The sequence below is a fragment of the Alexandromys fortis genome, unplaced genomic scaffold (genome assembly GCF_014885135.2).
Source record: "Alexandromys fortis isolate MF-2015 unplaced genomic scaffold, M_Fortis_MF-2015_v1.1 scaffold_217, whole genome shotgun sequence".
Lineage (NCBI taxonomy): Eukaryota > Metazoa > Chordata > Mammalia > Rodentia > Cricetidae > Alexandromys > Alexandromys fortis.
The window spans coordinates 1,272,270-1,285,001 of record NW_026068098.1 but is presented as its reverse complement, the minus strand read 5'-3'; the positions used below and the strand labels follow the sequence as shown (position 1 = coordinate 1,285,001).

Genomic DNA, 12,732 nt, shown 5'->3' with positions numbered 1-12,732 from the left:
ACTCTAGCCCTTACAGGCTAATTCTCGCACCTGGTCTAGCCCATTTCTAATGATGTGTGTAAGCACCCCAAGGTGCGCTTACCGGAAAGATTCTAGCCTAAGTCCATCGTGGGTTGCAGCTGCCTGGGAGAGCTGAGCATGGCGTCTCTGCTCCAGCAGAGCTGTCGGGTCTCTCCGGAAGCAGAGCAGAGTCTGACCTCACTTCCTCTTCCGCCCAGAATTCTATTCTGTTTACTCCTCCCATCTATGTTCCAGCCATGAGGCCAAGCAGCTGGTTTATTATAACTTAACCAATGAAATCAACAGATTGATATATGACACTCCCACATCAATTTCAGAGGGAAGTTAGAGTGTTTTCCTGATGGAGAATGGAGGCAGAGGCTTTTTTTTTGTTGTTGTTTGGTTTTGTTTTTTTTTGTTTTTCGAGACAGGGTTTCTCTGTAGCTTTAGAGGTTGTCCTGGAACTAGCTCTTATAGACCAGGCTGGCCTCGAACTCACAGAGATTCACCTACCTCTGCCTCCCAAGTGCTGGGATTAAAGGCGTGTGCCACCACCGCCCGGCTGAGGCAGAGGCTTAATATTTGGAGTGGACTCAAGCTGTAATGGTTCTTGTACTAGTTAATCTGGGCTCTATTCTGGTGTCAGGGTTATCAACTTTTAGGCATTTTAAATGGGTTATAGACTCATAGTCAGATCCTGAATGATAGCTGACTCTTAAGGCTTTGGGTAAAAAGTGGTGAGTAAAAACTGCCAGCTTGTTTAGTTGTTGTTGTTTTTGGTCGTTTTGAGATGATCTAGAGTCGAGGCCTGGTCCTGAATTCCCAATCCTCTTACCTTCTCAGTGTTTGACAGCCCTGGTTAGCACAGAACTCTTTGTAGACCAGGCAGGCTTGGAACTCACAGAGACCCACCTGTGATTTAATGGGGGTTATTTTAGAAAAACCACCAAGGTAAAAAGTATGAAGAGACAAGCTACCTACAGGCAGAGATAATGTGTTGCTGATGCAGTGTCATAGGCAAGTCAGAGGCAAAGGGAAGATTACTGGAGATGTGGCAGGGAAGGGAGAAGTCTTAATCATTGCAGAGGAGTGGGAAAGTCTCTGGCATGTATACCTAGAGGAAGGAAGTGCTCAAGACATATCTGAGGGTGTAGGAATGAGATTTTCGGATAGCTCATGATAGGTAATTAAAGATTTACTTGAACCTGCTTACAAGTCTACTTTGCAGTTTCCCCTCTCCTGCTGGGGATGTACCTAGGGCCTCACACATTCTAGGCAAGTTCTTAACCACTTGAACTACACCCCTGACCCTTATTGTGCAATTTTTATCTAGACAAAGAGATCGGTGGGAACCAATGTGGGAGGCTGCTTGCCACATTGTTGGCTTAAGAAAAACCTTTTCAGGAGTTGTAAAGTTGTAAGTTTAATCTTGACTTTATCTTATAAAAATACATATGCTAAAACGTGTTTTTGTATATAGAAAAATATTTGGAAGACTATATATACTTTTTTAGTGCACTTCCTGATTAAAAAAAAAAGTTAGCAATTTGTTTTGCTTTGCTTTTGAGATAGGATCTCACTATATAGCCCTAGAAAGACTTGAATTTACTACCTCTGCCTGCCCAGGATTAAAGGTATGAGCCACCATGCCTGGCAAAACTTAAAATTTAAAATACATGCAAGAGAAGAGATAGAAATTCTGGTGAAAGACCAGTAACTATTATTTTAAAATTTTGTTCATTTCGTGTGTGTGTGTGTGTGTGTGTGTGTGTGTGTGTGTGTGTGTGTGTGAGAGAGAGAGAGAGAGAGAGAGAGAGAGAGAGAGAGAGAGAGAGAGAGAGAGAGAGGGGTGTTTGTATGATTAAGGCAGGGTCTATTTCCATCCCCCAAGGGACTTACCATTTCTGGCTTGCTTGGAACTTGCAGTGAAGACAGGATGGCTTAGAATTCATAGAAATCCATCCACCTGCATCTGCCTTCCAAGTGTTGGAATTAAAGGCATGTGCCACCAGGTCAGGCCCAAAGCAGGGTTTTTACTGAATGTTTTTCATTATAAAGAATAGTAACTCCCTAGGAAAGCTACTATGACAAAATGATTTAAAAATTTTTTATTAGCCAAACCTATAAATGTCATTATTGTGGAATTTTTTAATGTAATTCTGATCAGGATTTTAATAAGCTTTCTAGATGAGACTTACTAGGTAGTATTGAATGATTTCTTGTACTAAGGATGTAGGTCAGTAATAGAAAGTTTATCTAGTGTGTTTAAGGTCCTCCAAAAGATAATTATTTTAAATTTATTTTTTCAAGTTTAATCATATATACAATCTATTTTAGTCATAGCCATTCCCCATTATTTCCTTTTTTTTTTTTTTTTTTTTTCTTGAGAGAGGATTTCATTGTGTAGCCCTGAAACTCAGTATGTAGACTAGGCTGGCTTTGAGCCTCTCTCCCTCCAGAGTGCTAGGATTGAAAGCCTGTACCACTATGCCCAGAACATCCTTTTATTTTTTTTAACTTTTTAAATGTAGGTAATATATTATTGTGTGTGTTTGTGTGTGTGTACACGTGCATGTAGCCATCCTTATGCCATGGAACACACGTGGAGAGCAAAAGACAACTTGGTGGAGGTGCTTTTTCTCTGCTTTTACATGTGTTCTAGGAACTGAACTCAAGTCTGAGCTGTAAGCGCCTTTATGTGCTGAGCCATCTTGCTGATATATTTTATATTTGGTAATGTTTGCTTTCTAAGTTTAACTGTAACCTATTACATTATAAGCAAAGCAATTGTAGTCCATGTGGTTTTGTTTTTAATTCCATTCTTTAGTTCAGCCTAGCAAAGATAAAGCAAAATAAAGCTTCCTCTGTTTCTTGATAGGGGATTTATATTTCTAGTTCTAAAGATTGCAACCAGAGCATTATTTTGTTAGGCAAGCACTGTGGCACTGAGCTACATCTCAGCACATAACCTTGAGATTCTAATGTATTTCATGTTTGATATAAGCATCAAATTATGTACAGAAATGACCACATAAAATCTTTTTTAAAATATTTATTTATTTACTTATTTATTATGTATATAATATTCTGTTTTGCTTGTATGCCTGCAGGCCAGAAGAGGGCACCAGACCTTATTACAGATGGTTGTGAGCCACCATGTGGTTGCTGGGAATCGAACTCAGAACCTTTGGAAGAGCAGTCAGTGTTCTTAACCGCTGAGCCATCTCTCCAGGCCGACCACATAAAATCTTAAGGCTTCATAATTAGACAATGCTACCAATGTTGAAGTATTTGGCTAGGGTGGCCATGGTTTTTCCTTATGAGACTCATGTATTTATCATCATTTGCATATTGAAATTAGGTGTGCTATTTTTTTTTATTGTTTTTTTTTATTTATTTTTATTTTTTAAATGACTTTTTAAATTTTTCATGTGCATTGGTGTTTTGCCTGTAAGTATCTTTGTGACGGTTTGGGATCCCATGGGGGTAGTTACAGGCAGTTGTAGACTTTCATGTGGGTGCTGGGAATTGAACCCAAGTCCTCTGAAAGAATAGCTAGTGCTCTTAACCACTAAACCATTTCTCCGTCCCCCACCCCCCTATCGTTTTTTAAAGACAGGGTCTGTGTAGCCTTGGCTATCCTGGGATTCAATATGTAGACCAGGCTGGTCTCACTTGTAGATTTGTCTGCCTCTTCTTCTTTAGTGCTGAGATTAAAGGTGTGCAACACCACCATGTAATTAAAATAATGAAAGGAGATGATTTTATGAATTAAGGGACTTAAGAACAGAGTGATAAAAATGATTATAACTACTGTTTTCTAGGTTCTTTTACTGAGTTAGTTAAATGCGGCTTCTTGCTACATTTGGCCCTTCTTTCTCTAAGATATTTTAAGGTAGAAATGAATTATTATTGAGGGTTTAGTATTTAAATAATGCTGTTATCAGGACTGTGATGTAGGTTGGTTAATTGAGTGCTTGTCTAACATGCATGAAACCCTGTGTTTGGTCTGCAGTGCCTGTAATCTCAACCTTGGGGGAGGTGGGGGCAGGAGAATCACAAGTTCAAGGTTATCCTCAACTATAGATTGTGAGGGAGGCTAGCCTTGGATATAGGAAAGTCTGTCTCAAGCTCTCTCCCTTCAAATGTAGTTATGACTATAGATGGTCTATAATTAGATAATACCTATTAGATAAAAAATTATGCATGACCCCTCCAAGGTAGAATTTTGTTTTTTGATTTATGCACACCTGATACATAGTGAAATATTTCTATTTTGTTGGGAGACCTAGCTTGTATTGCCAACAACAGGATGTGTCAGAACTAGGTTCCCCCTTCAATCCCTGCCTTTGTTTTAACAGGACATTATGCAGGCAAGGGTGGCCTTGATCTTACAGAATTCACCCATCCCTGCCACCAGAGTGCAAAGATAAAAGATGTGTGCCATCACTCCCATCTGTCTCTCTACCTCACCCCTCTTTTAGAATAGAAACTTTAGAATAATATGGACTTGAACTGGATATGTATTTATTTCTCTTTCCCATCAAATTCTTCAGGATAGGAGATAAGTTGGTATGGTGCTTGCACTGCAGAGTCACTCAGTGGAGACCTGTCTCCTTTGTGTTTCTAGGGTATGGCATTTGCTTTAAGATTCTGTGATGGCGGGGCTGGAGAGATGGCTCAGGTTAAGAGCATTGCCTGCTCTTCCAAAGGTCCTGAGTTCAATTCCTGGCAACCACATGGTGGCTCACAACCATCTGTAATGAGGTCTGGTGCCCTCTTCTGGCCTGCAGACATACACACAGACAGAATATTGTATACATAATAAATAAATAAATATTAAAAAAAAAGATTCTGTGATGGGCTACTCGAGGTACATCTGTGTCCCATGAAGCAGAATGGAGGAGACACAGACCAATATTACCCTTTAAAATGCTATTATAAAAACACTGTTTGGACTGGATGTTGTGGTCTGGCAGGAGGTAAAGGCAGGAGGACCCTGAGTTTGAGGCCAGCCTGTTCTTCAGTGAAACACTGTTACAAAAAGTGTGTGCACGTGTGTTTGTGCTTGTTTGTGTATAGATGTAGGTAGACATGGCTCAGTATTTAAGAGCACTAGTTATTGCAGAGAACCCAAGTTTGATTCCTGTCTCTGATATGGTGGCTTACAACCATCCATAACTCCAACTCCATGGTATCTAGGTTCCTTCTCTGACCTTTATGAGTACCTGACATGCATGTGCCATACATACACACATGACAATAAAATACTGATACATAAAAAATAAATTAGAAAAAAATTGGCTATTTTAAAAGTACGCCATGTTTCAACTTGTATATCCATGTGATTTGAACTTAGTTATAGTGGTGATATGGCCAGGATAGCTTAAGAGAGGCCAGGAGCGTAGCAAAAAATAAACATTTTATATTTATTTATTTATTGTATTAAATATGTAATAATAATATATTTTATTTATTATATTACAAATAATCGTATCATTTACAATAAATCATTACATAATTTTTTTTTCTGTACAGCCCTGGCTGTCCTGGAACTCATTTTATAGATCAGTCTGGCCTAGAACTCAGAGATTCACTTACTTCTGTCTCCTGATTGCTGGAATTAAAGGCGTTCAACATTACTGCATGGCAATTTTATTTATTGTGCATGTGTCTGGATGTATGTGTGCTAAGGCATGTGTAGTAGGTCAGAGGACAACATGTGGGTCCTAAGTACAAAACTCAGGTCACCAGGCTTGGCAGGAAGTGCCTTTTTCTGCTGAACCATCTTGTAAACCTGTGTTTAATTCTTTATTATTGAGATTCATGTCTCTCCTTCAAACCAATGTGGAAGGAAAGTGTTAAATATTATAATTGCTGTGTATTTCAGTGAAATTATATGTGACTTAAATTTTTTTCCCCCAAATGTGATGTCGCTGGTCTGTAATTCCAGCACTCTGGAGGAAAAGGTGGGAGGAGGATTGAGGATAGCAAGATTGAGGATAGCTTGGTGGTCAGGCAGGGATTCATAATGAGACCCTGCCTAAAATAAGTAAATCTGTGTTTCTTCTCTTATTTTTCCAAGTATGTTCCTGAAGCATTTGTGTTACTCTCAGCTGAGTTTACTTGCTTCTTTTTTTTTGTTAATAACCCTGGGAAGATATTGGGTAAAGTCAGCTAAGAAGCATTTTGTATACAGGAGAGGTCAGTATATGACAGAATTTTTCTCTTTCCTCATACTGTGGAAGCTCAATGCCAACTAATGACTCTTTATTTTGTGGAGTTTTAATTTTTTCTTTATATTTTTCTCTGCTCCCCTTTCTTTCCTCTCCCCCTCTCTCCTCCCCTCTGACCCCATGCTTCCAGTTTACTCAGGAGATCTTGTCTTTTTCTTTTTCCTATTTAGATCCATGTATGTCTTCCTTAGGGCCCTCTTTGTTGTCTAGGTTCTCTGGGGTTGTGGACGGTAAGTTGGTTTTTCTTTGCTTTATGTCTAAAAGCCACTTATGAGTGAGTACATATTATATTTGTCTTTCTGGGTCTGGGTTACCTCACTCAATATTTTTTCTATATCCATTCATTTGCCTACAAATTTCAATATGTCATTTTTTACTGCTGTGTAGTATTTTCTTGTGTAAATGTACCACATTTTCTTTATCCATTCTTCAGTTGAGGGGCATCTAGGTTGTTCCCAGGTGACTCGCAGGACTCTTGGAGAAAGCAGCTATTGCTTTTAAGTGCTGAGCCATTATGACTCTAGCCCTCTTAATTCCTTCCTTTTCTTTTTCTTATTTTGAGAGCGGGTCTTTCTGTGTAGCCTTGGCTGTCACTAGACCAGGCTGGCCTCAAACTGATAGAGATCTACCTACTTCTGCTTCCCAAGTGATTAAAGGCGTGCACCACCACTTCCTGGCTCAGCCTTGGTTTTTAAATAAACTCTTGCCTTACATAGAAGGAGGAGAAAGAGCAAATTGTTGTGTGTGGTTTACTATGGACAATAGAGAGTCTTTGAGAATGTTAAACAGGAGAAACACATCTGTTAGGAAAATAACCTTGGCAGGGATAGTAAAGCCATAACTAATGATTCTTTTGCTCAGTGATTAATAATCAAATGAGGGTTCTTTGCTTACCAGGTATTGGTTTGATTCTAGCACAGAAAAAGAAGCCTGTCATGCAAAGTAACTTTTGTACTTTCTTTTTTCCTGGTAACAGCTTCATACATGTATATAAATGAGTTGTAGTTAGTTTCACCCTCATTCCCCTTTTCTGTTCACCTTCTTAACAAATCCTCTTCTTACTTCATGTCTTTCTGTCACAAAAAGTAATCAGAATTGCTGGTTTAAGTGTAGGTAGGACATTTATTTTCGATTATGGGCAGTTTATCAGCTGCTATACCATTGGAAGAAAATAATACCCTTTCTCCCCCAATTCTGATCTCTGTTAGAAATAGTTTACACATGGGGCAGTGGTAACACATGCCTAGACTTCAAGGCCAGCCTGGTTCACACAGCAGGAGTTCCAGGGTATGGAGAAACCCTGTCTTGAAAAACAAACAAACAAACAAAAAAAGAGTTTTCATTTGTTTTTTGTTTTTGGTCACTATGAAACCCTGGCTGGACTTGAAAGCATAGGATTCTGCCCACCTTCCTCTGCTGGGATTAAAGGGGTGCACCACTCGGTTGATCCTCATTGTATGTGGCTCTTCCATTTTTTTTTTTTTAAAAAAAAAAAAAGAGATGGTGCTGGGGACTTAAACTATGGCCTCGGGATTGCTAGGCTTTATATCCCCAGCACAGTGTAAATAATTTTAAATTTCTTATAAATTTTGTTGGTGTAAGTCTGTACTATTTTAAAATGATTTTATTTCATATACACAAGTATTTTTTCCTGCCTGCATGTCTAGGCACTATGTATCTGCCTGATACTAGTGGAGGCCAGAAGAGGGCGTCTCTTAGAACTGTAGTTATAGACAATTTGGAGCCGCCATGTAAATGCTGGAGATCATACCCTGGTCCTCTGGAATATCAACCAGTGCTCTTAACCACTGAGCCATTTCTTCATTCCTCTGAATGCTTTTTGTCTTTCTCTTATTTTTCATTCATTCATTCATTCATTCATTGAAACAGGCTTTCTTCATAGCTCTGGCTGTCTTGAAAGTTACTATGGTAATAAGTAACCTGTTCTCAGGCTGGTCTCCAACTCAGAGATTCACTATCCTCTACCTCTGGAACACTAGGGTTAAAAGTCTTTGCCCCCATGTCTAGTTTCTTATTCTTTTTAAAATTTATAACTGTTGCTAGTATATAAAAATTATGGTTGTTTTATGGATCTTATTTCTTTTATTTACTAAACCCATTTACTGCTGTTCTACAGATTGTTCAGATTTTTCTTCATACAGGATCATGACATCAACATACATATTAGATGTTTAATTTAATTTATTGATTTTTGTTTTTTTTCCAGACATGTTTTGTCTATGTAGCCCTGGCTGTCCAGGAACTTTATTTGTAGACCAGGCTGGCCTTGAATTTACAGAGACTGCTTCTGCCTCCCTAGTGATAGGGTTAAAGGTGTGTGCTACCACCACCCATCTAGACGTTTAACTTTAAAAATCCCAAGCCAATCTAAGATATTCTTTTCTGTTTGTTTTGAGACAGGGTTCTCTTTTATAGTCCCGTGACTGTCCTGGAACTCCTTCTCTGTAACCAGACTGGTCTTAAACTCAAATCTGCCTCTGGCTCTGGGATTAAAGGCGTGCACCATCACCACCAGGCTCACTTGAGAGGGTATTTTTAAATGGTTATTGTCCTATTTCTGAAGACTGATATAGGTCTCAACTCCCAAGAACTTGAGAGATGGAAGCAAGATGACCACGAGTTCTTTCTTGATGAGCCTGCGTTACAAAGAGTTCAAGGCCAGCTTGGGAAACTTAGTAAGAACCTGCCTCAAAATAGAAAGATAGAAATTTTTTTTTTGGTATATATTTTTATTTTTTTATGTATGGAGTCATCGCACAGAAAATCTGATAACTATACAGACTCTGTCGACAGGAACCAACTGTTTTGATGTATGTGACCTTCTATGGTTGTTGATATATATTTTCCCCCCCCAGAGACAGGGTTTCTCTGTAGCTTTTGGTTCCTGTCCTGGAACTAGCTCTTGTGTAGACCAGGCTGGCCTCGAACTCACAGAGTTCGGCCTGCCTCAGCCTCCTGAGTGCTGGGATTAAAGGCGTGCGCCACCACTGCCCGGCTTGTTGATGTATTTTTAAAGAGGGCAGAGGCGTAGCTTACTGATAGAATATTTGCTTGACATTCCTGGTGGGTTTAGTCTTAGTATTGGGCAGTAGGGCTGGAGGCCCGAGAAATCCGAAGATGAAAATTTTTTTTTTTAAATGTAATGGGCTGGATTTAGCTCATTGCTAGAGTGTTTGCATAACATGTGGAAGGCCCTGTGTTTAATCCCCAGCACTTTAAAAATGACAACAGCAAAAAAAATTATTTTAGTTTTATGTATGAGTAGTTGCCAGACTAGCAGAGATGAACTTTTTAAAAAATTAATTTAGAAACTTTTAGGGATCTTGCTATACTCAGATTGGTATGAAATTTAGTTTGTGCTCGGATTACAGATTTGAGCCACTGTGTCTGTGAAGATAAGTCCTTGACTCTAAAGTCACTTGAGTTTTCTAATTCAGGTGAGCATTAAGCAGAAAGAACATTAGTTAATAAAGGCAGCAAGTGTATATACAAGCAGATGGCCACATTTTGCTTTGAAAAGTTTTATGCTATTTAGACAGACATTCTTTGTTGATCTTGGCCAAATGACTTTTTTGTGCTTCAATTGTTTTATCTGCTAAATAGAGTAATAGTAGCACCTGTCATAGGGTTGGAATTGTAAGTACTAGAACAATGTCTGATGTATAGTAAGCAATTCATCCGTTTATTAGTATTTAATAGGTCAGAGTAAAGCAGCATGCTTAGAGAAGAAAATTGCTTGATTTGAGTCTTATCACCATAGTTCATGTTCAGTTAAATGTGGCTCCTAATGCTTTTGGGGTTACAGGTCTCTTTGATATATTATCTCTTCCCAAGGAAGAATATATAAGCAAATCTAGGCATATATGTTTTCTACAGTTTAAAGGAAAGGTATCAGTGAGTCCTTCTCCTCCAAGCATTTCCAAAAACATTGAAGGGCCTCATAGCCCTTGGAGTAAGTCAATTTCCTCTAAAAATCAGTGTTCTGAATGAGACCCATCTTGGAAATACAGGTGATGGAGGTTGTTTTTCCTCAGAACTAAGTTCTAGAGAACACTGTGGGAAACAGTGTTACTACTTCTTTTCCCCCTAGGAAAACACTCAACTTCAAAGGAAGACATTCTTTTATGGGTATTGTCCTATTTCAAAAGACTGTGGGTGATGGATATCCATAGTGTGTTTTACTATTGTGCCAGCTCACAAGAAAAACAAAACAGCTGGGAGGTAGGCAGCAGTTGGTAGGCAGGGGCAGGCAAATCTCTGAGTTCAAGGCCAGCCTCACCTACAAGAGCTAGTTCCAGGACAGGCTCCAAAGCTACAGAGAAACCCTGTCTCCAAAAAACAAACAAAATAAAAAAAAATATCACTGTGTAGCCCTGGCTGGCCTGGAATTCACTTTATAGACCCTGCTGGCCCTGAACTCACAGAGATCTGCCTGCCTCTTGCCTTCAGAGTGCTGGGATTAAAGTGTGTGCTGCCACACCTATCACTTCCAGCATTTTTATTTTTATGTGTATAGGTGATTTACTTTCTTACCTGAATATATGTGTGCCACGTGCTTTCTTGGTGTCACCTGAGGCCAGAAGATGCTGTTGGGTTCCCTGGGACTGGAGTTAAAGTTAGTTGTGAGCTGTCTTGAGGGAAATTGGACCCAGGTCGTCTGGAAGAGCATAAGTGGAAGCAGGAGGGCCATAAGTTTGTGACTAGCGTGTACCGCACAAGTTCAAGTTCTAGTTTGAGAAATGAGAACCTGCCTCAAGATAAAAAAAAAAAAATTTCGGGGGTGGGGGTGGGGGTGGACAGTGGGAGGTGGGGGGCAGAGGAAAGTGAATTTTCCTGACATTCATGGTGGGTTTAGTCTTATTATTTATTGGGCAGCAGGGTTTTTCCGAGTAGCCCTGACTGACCTGGAACTCACTTTGTAGATCAGACTGGACTCAAACTCACAGATCCACTTGCCTCTGCCTCTAGTGCTGGGGTTAAAGCTATGTGTCACCATGTCCAGTTTCATCATGACGTATGCATATATCTGTCTAACATTTGGAGCATATATGCCCACTATCCCTTATCTGTCTAACATTTGGAGCATATATGCCCACTATCCCTTATCTGTCTAACATTTGGAGCATATATACCCACTATCCCTTATCTGTCTAACATTTGGAGCATATATGCCCACTATCCCTTTTTCACCTACTGTTCACCATCCTCTTCCTAAGGAGTCCCTCTTCATTTTCATGTCTTTTTTTTTTAATGGCTCAATGAGCTTCATTAATTAGAGTGCTTGTACGAGTGTGAAATAAAGAGCTATGCCACTAAAGGAAGTCTTTTTACTCCCCATCCCCCAGCAACTATTAACTGTCTATTGATCATTGGACACGAGTGTGCCTCGTGCTTCTCCTACCTCCGTGGCAGGGTGTTGACTGGGCCCAGTCTTCTGCAGGTCTTGCTCAGTTAACCCTGCTGCTGTGAGTTCAACTGCTGTCTGTGTCAGGCTTGAAAGACAATGTTCCACAGTAGTACTCTACCGCTCTACTGGCTGTTTCTGCTCCTCTCTTCCTGATATTCCTTGAGTTTGTTTGGCAGTTGGGGAATGTTACAGCTGTTACCTTTCAGTAGTCATTTATCCTCTACACCTTGATCAGTTGTGAGTCTCCGCAGTTAACCACTGTAACTGCAAAAAGAGCTGACAAAGCTGACAGCAGCATTAATTTGTGGGTGTAAACATAAATGTTTAGCCAGGCAATGGTGGCACACACCTCTAATCCCAGCACTCAAGAGGCAGAGGCAGGAGGATCTCCTGTGAGTTCGAGGCCAGCTGGGCTACAGAGCTAGTTCCAGAACAGCCAAAGCTACACAGAGAAACCTTGCCTCACAAACAAACAAACAAATCCATAAACATTTAGAGAGCATTTTGATAGAAACAACATGTCCATTTAGCAAAACGAATTAGTGACTTCTCCAATTAGGGCCTATAATATCCTCCATCATGGGCTTTAGTTTACACTGTTAGATGTAGAACAGGCCTCAAATCCAATGAGAAAACATTTGGTTACCCATGTCAGTGGGTACATGTTAACTGTCTGCATAGTAGTATAGCATGCAGGTGCCACAGCTGAGTTAATACTCGGTGACAGTGCTTCCTTAGCTTGTATCCAGCAGAGTAGAAGCTTTCATCTTAGTTCTAGCTTATTATTATTATTATTTTTAAATGTCCTCCAACTAGAGCATGTGGTATCTATAGCAATAGTGTCTTACTATCTAGTTCTGGTGGAAACCAACAGTAGTGGCAGTTTGCCTATATTGTTTTATGAATGCAAATTTGTACTTTATTGAGAAATAATTTTTCTTATAGTTATTTTAAGCTTTTTAAAGACAGGCCCTCACAATATAACACTGACAGGCCTGAAACTCAGGTCTGCCTGCCTTATAATCATAAGCTGCCTTGCTTGGCAATTTTAGGCTTCCCCTCCCTCCC

The 12,732-nt window shown here is 39.7% G+C and overlaps 1 protein-coding gene and 1 non-coding gene across 10 annotated transcripts in view; one reads left to right on the top strand and one right to left on the bottom strand.

Moving 5' to 3' along the window:
- Positions 1-12,732, top strand: part of Kmt2c (lysine methyltransferase 2C) — a 239,931-nt gene that overhangs the window by 7,225 nt on the left and 219,974 nt on the right. The gene's annotated exons all lie outside the window — the stretch shown is intronic.
- LOC126489461 (small Cajal body-specific RNA 14) lies at positions 8,996-9,126 on the bottom strand. The gene has a single exon (XR_007588925.1). It is a non-coding gene; the product is annotated as a small Cajal body-specific RNA 14 (non-coding RNA).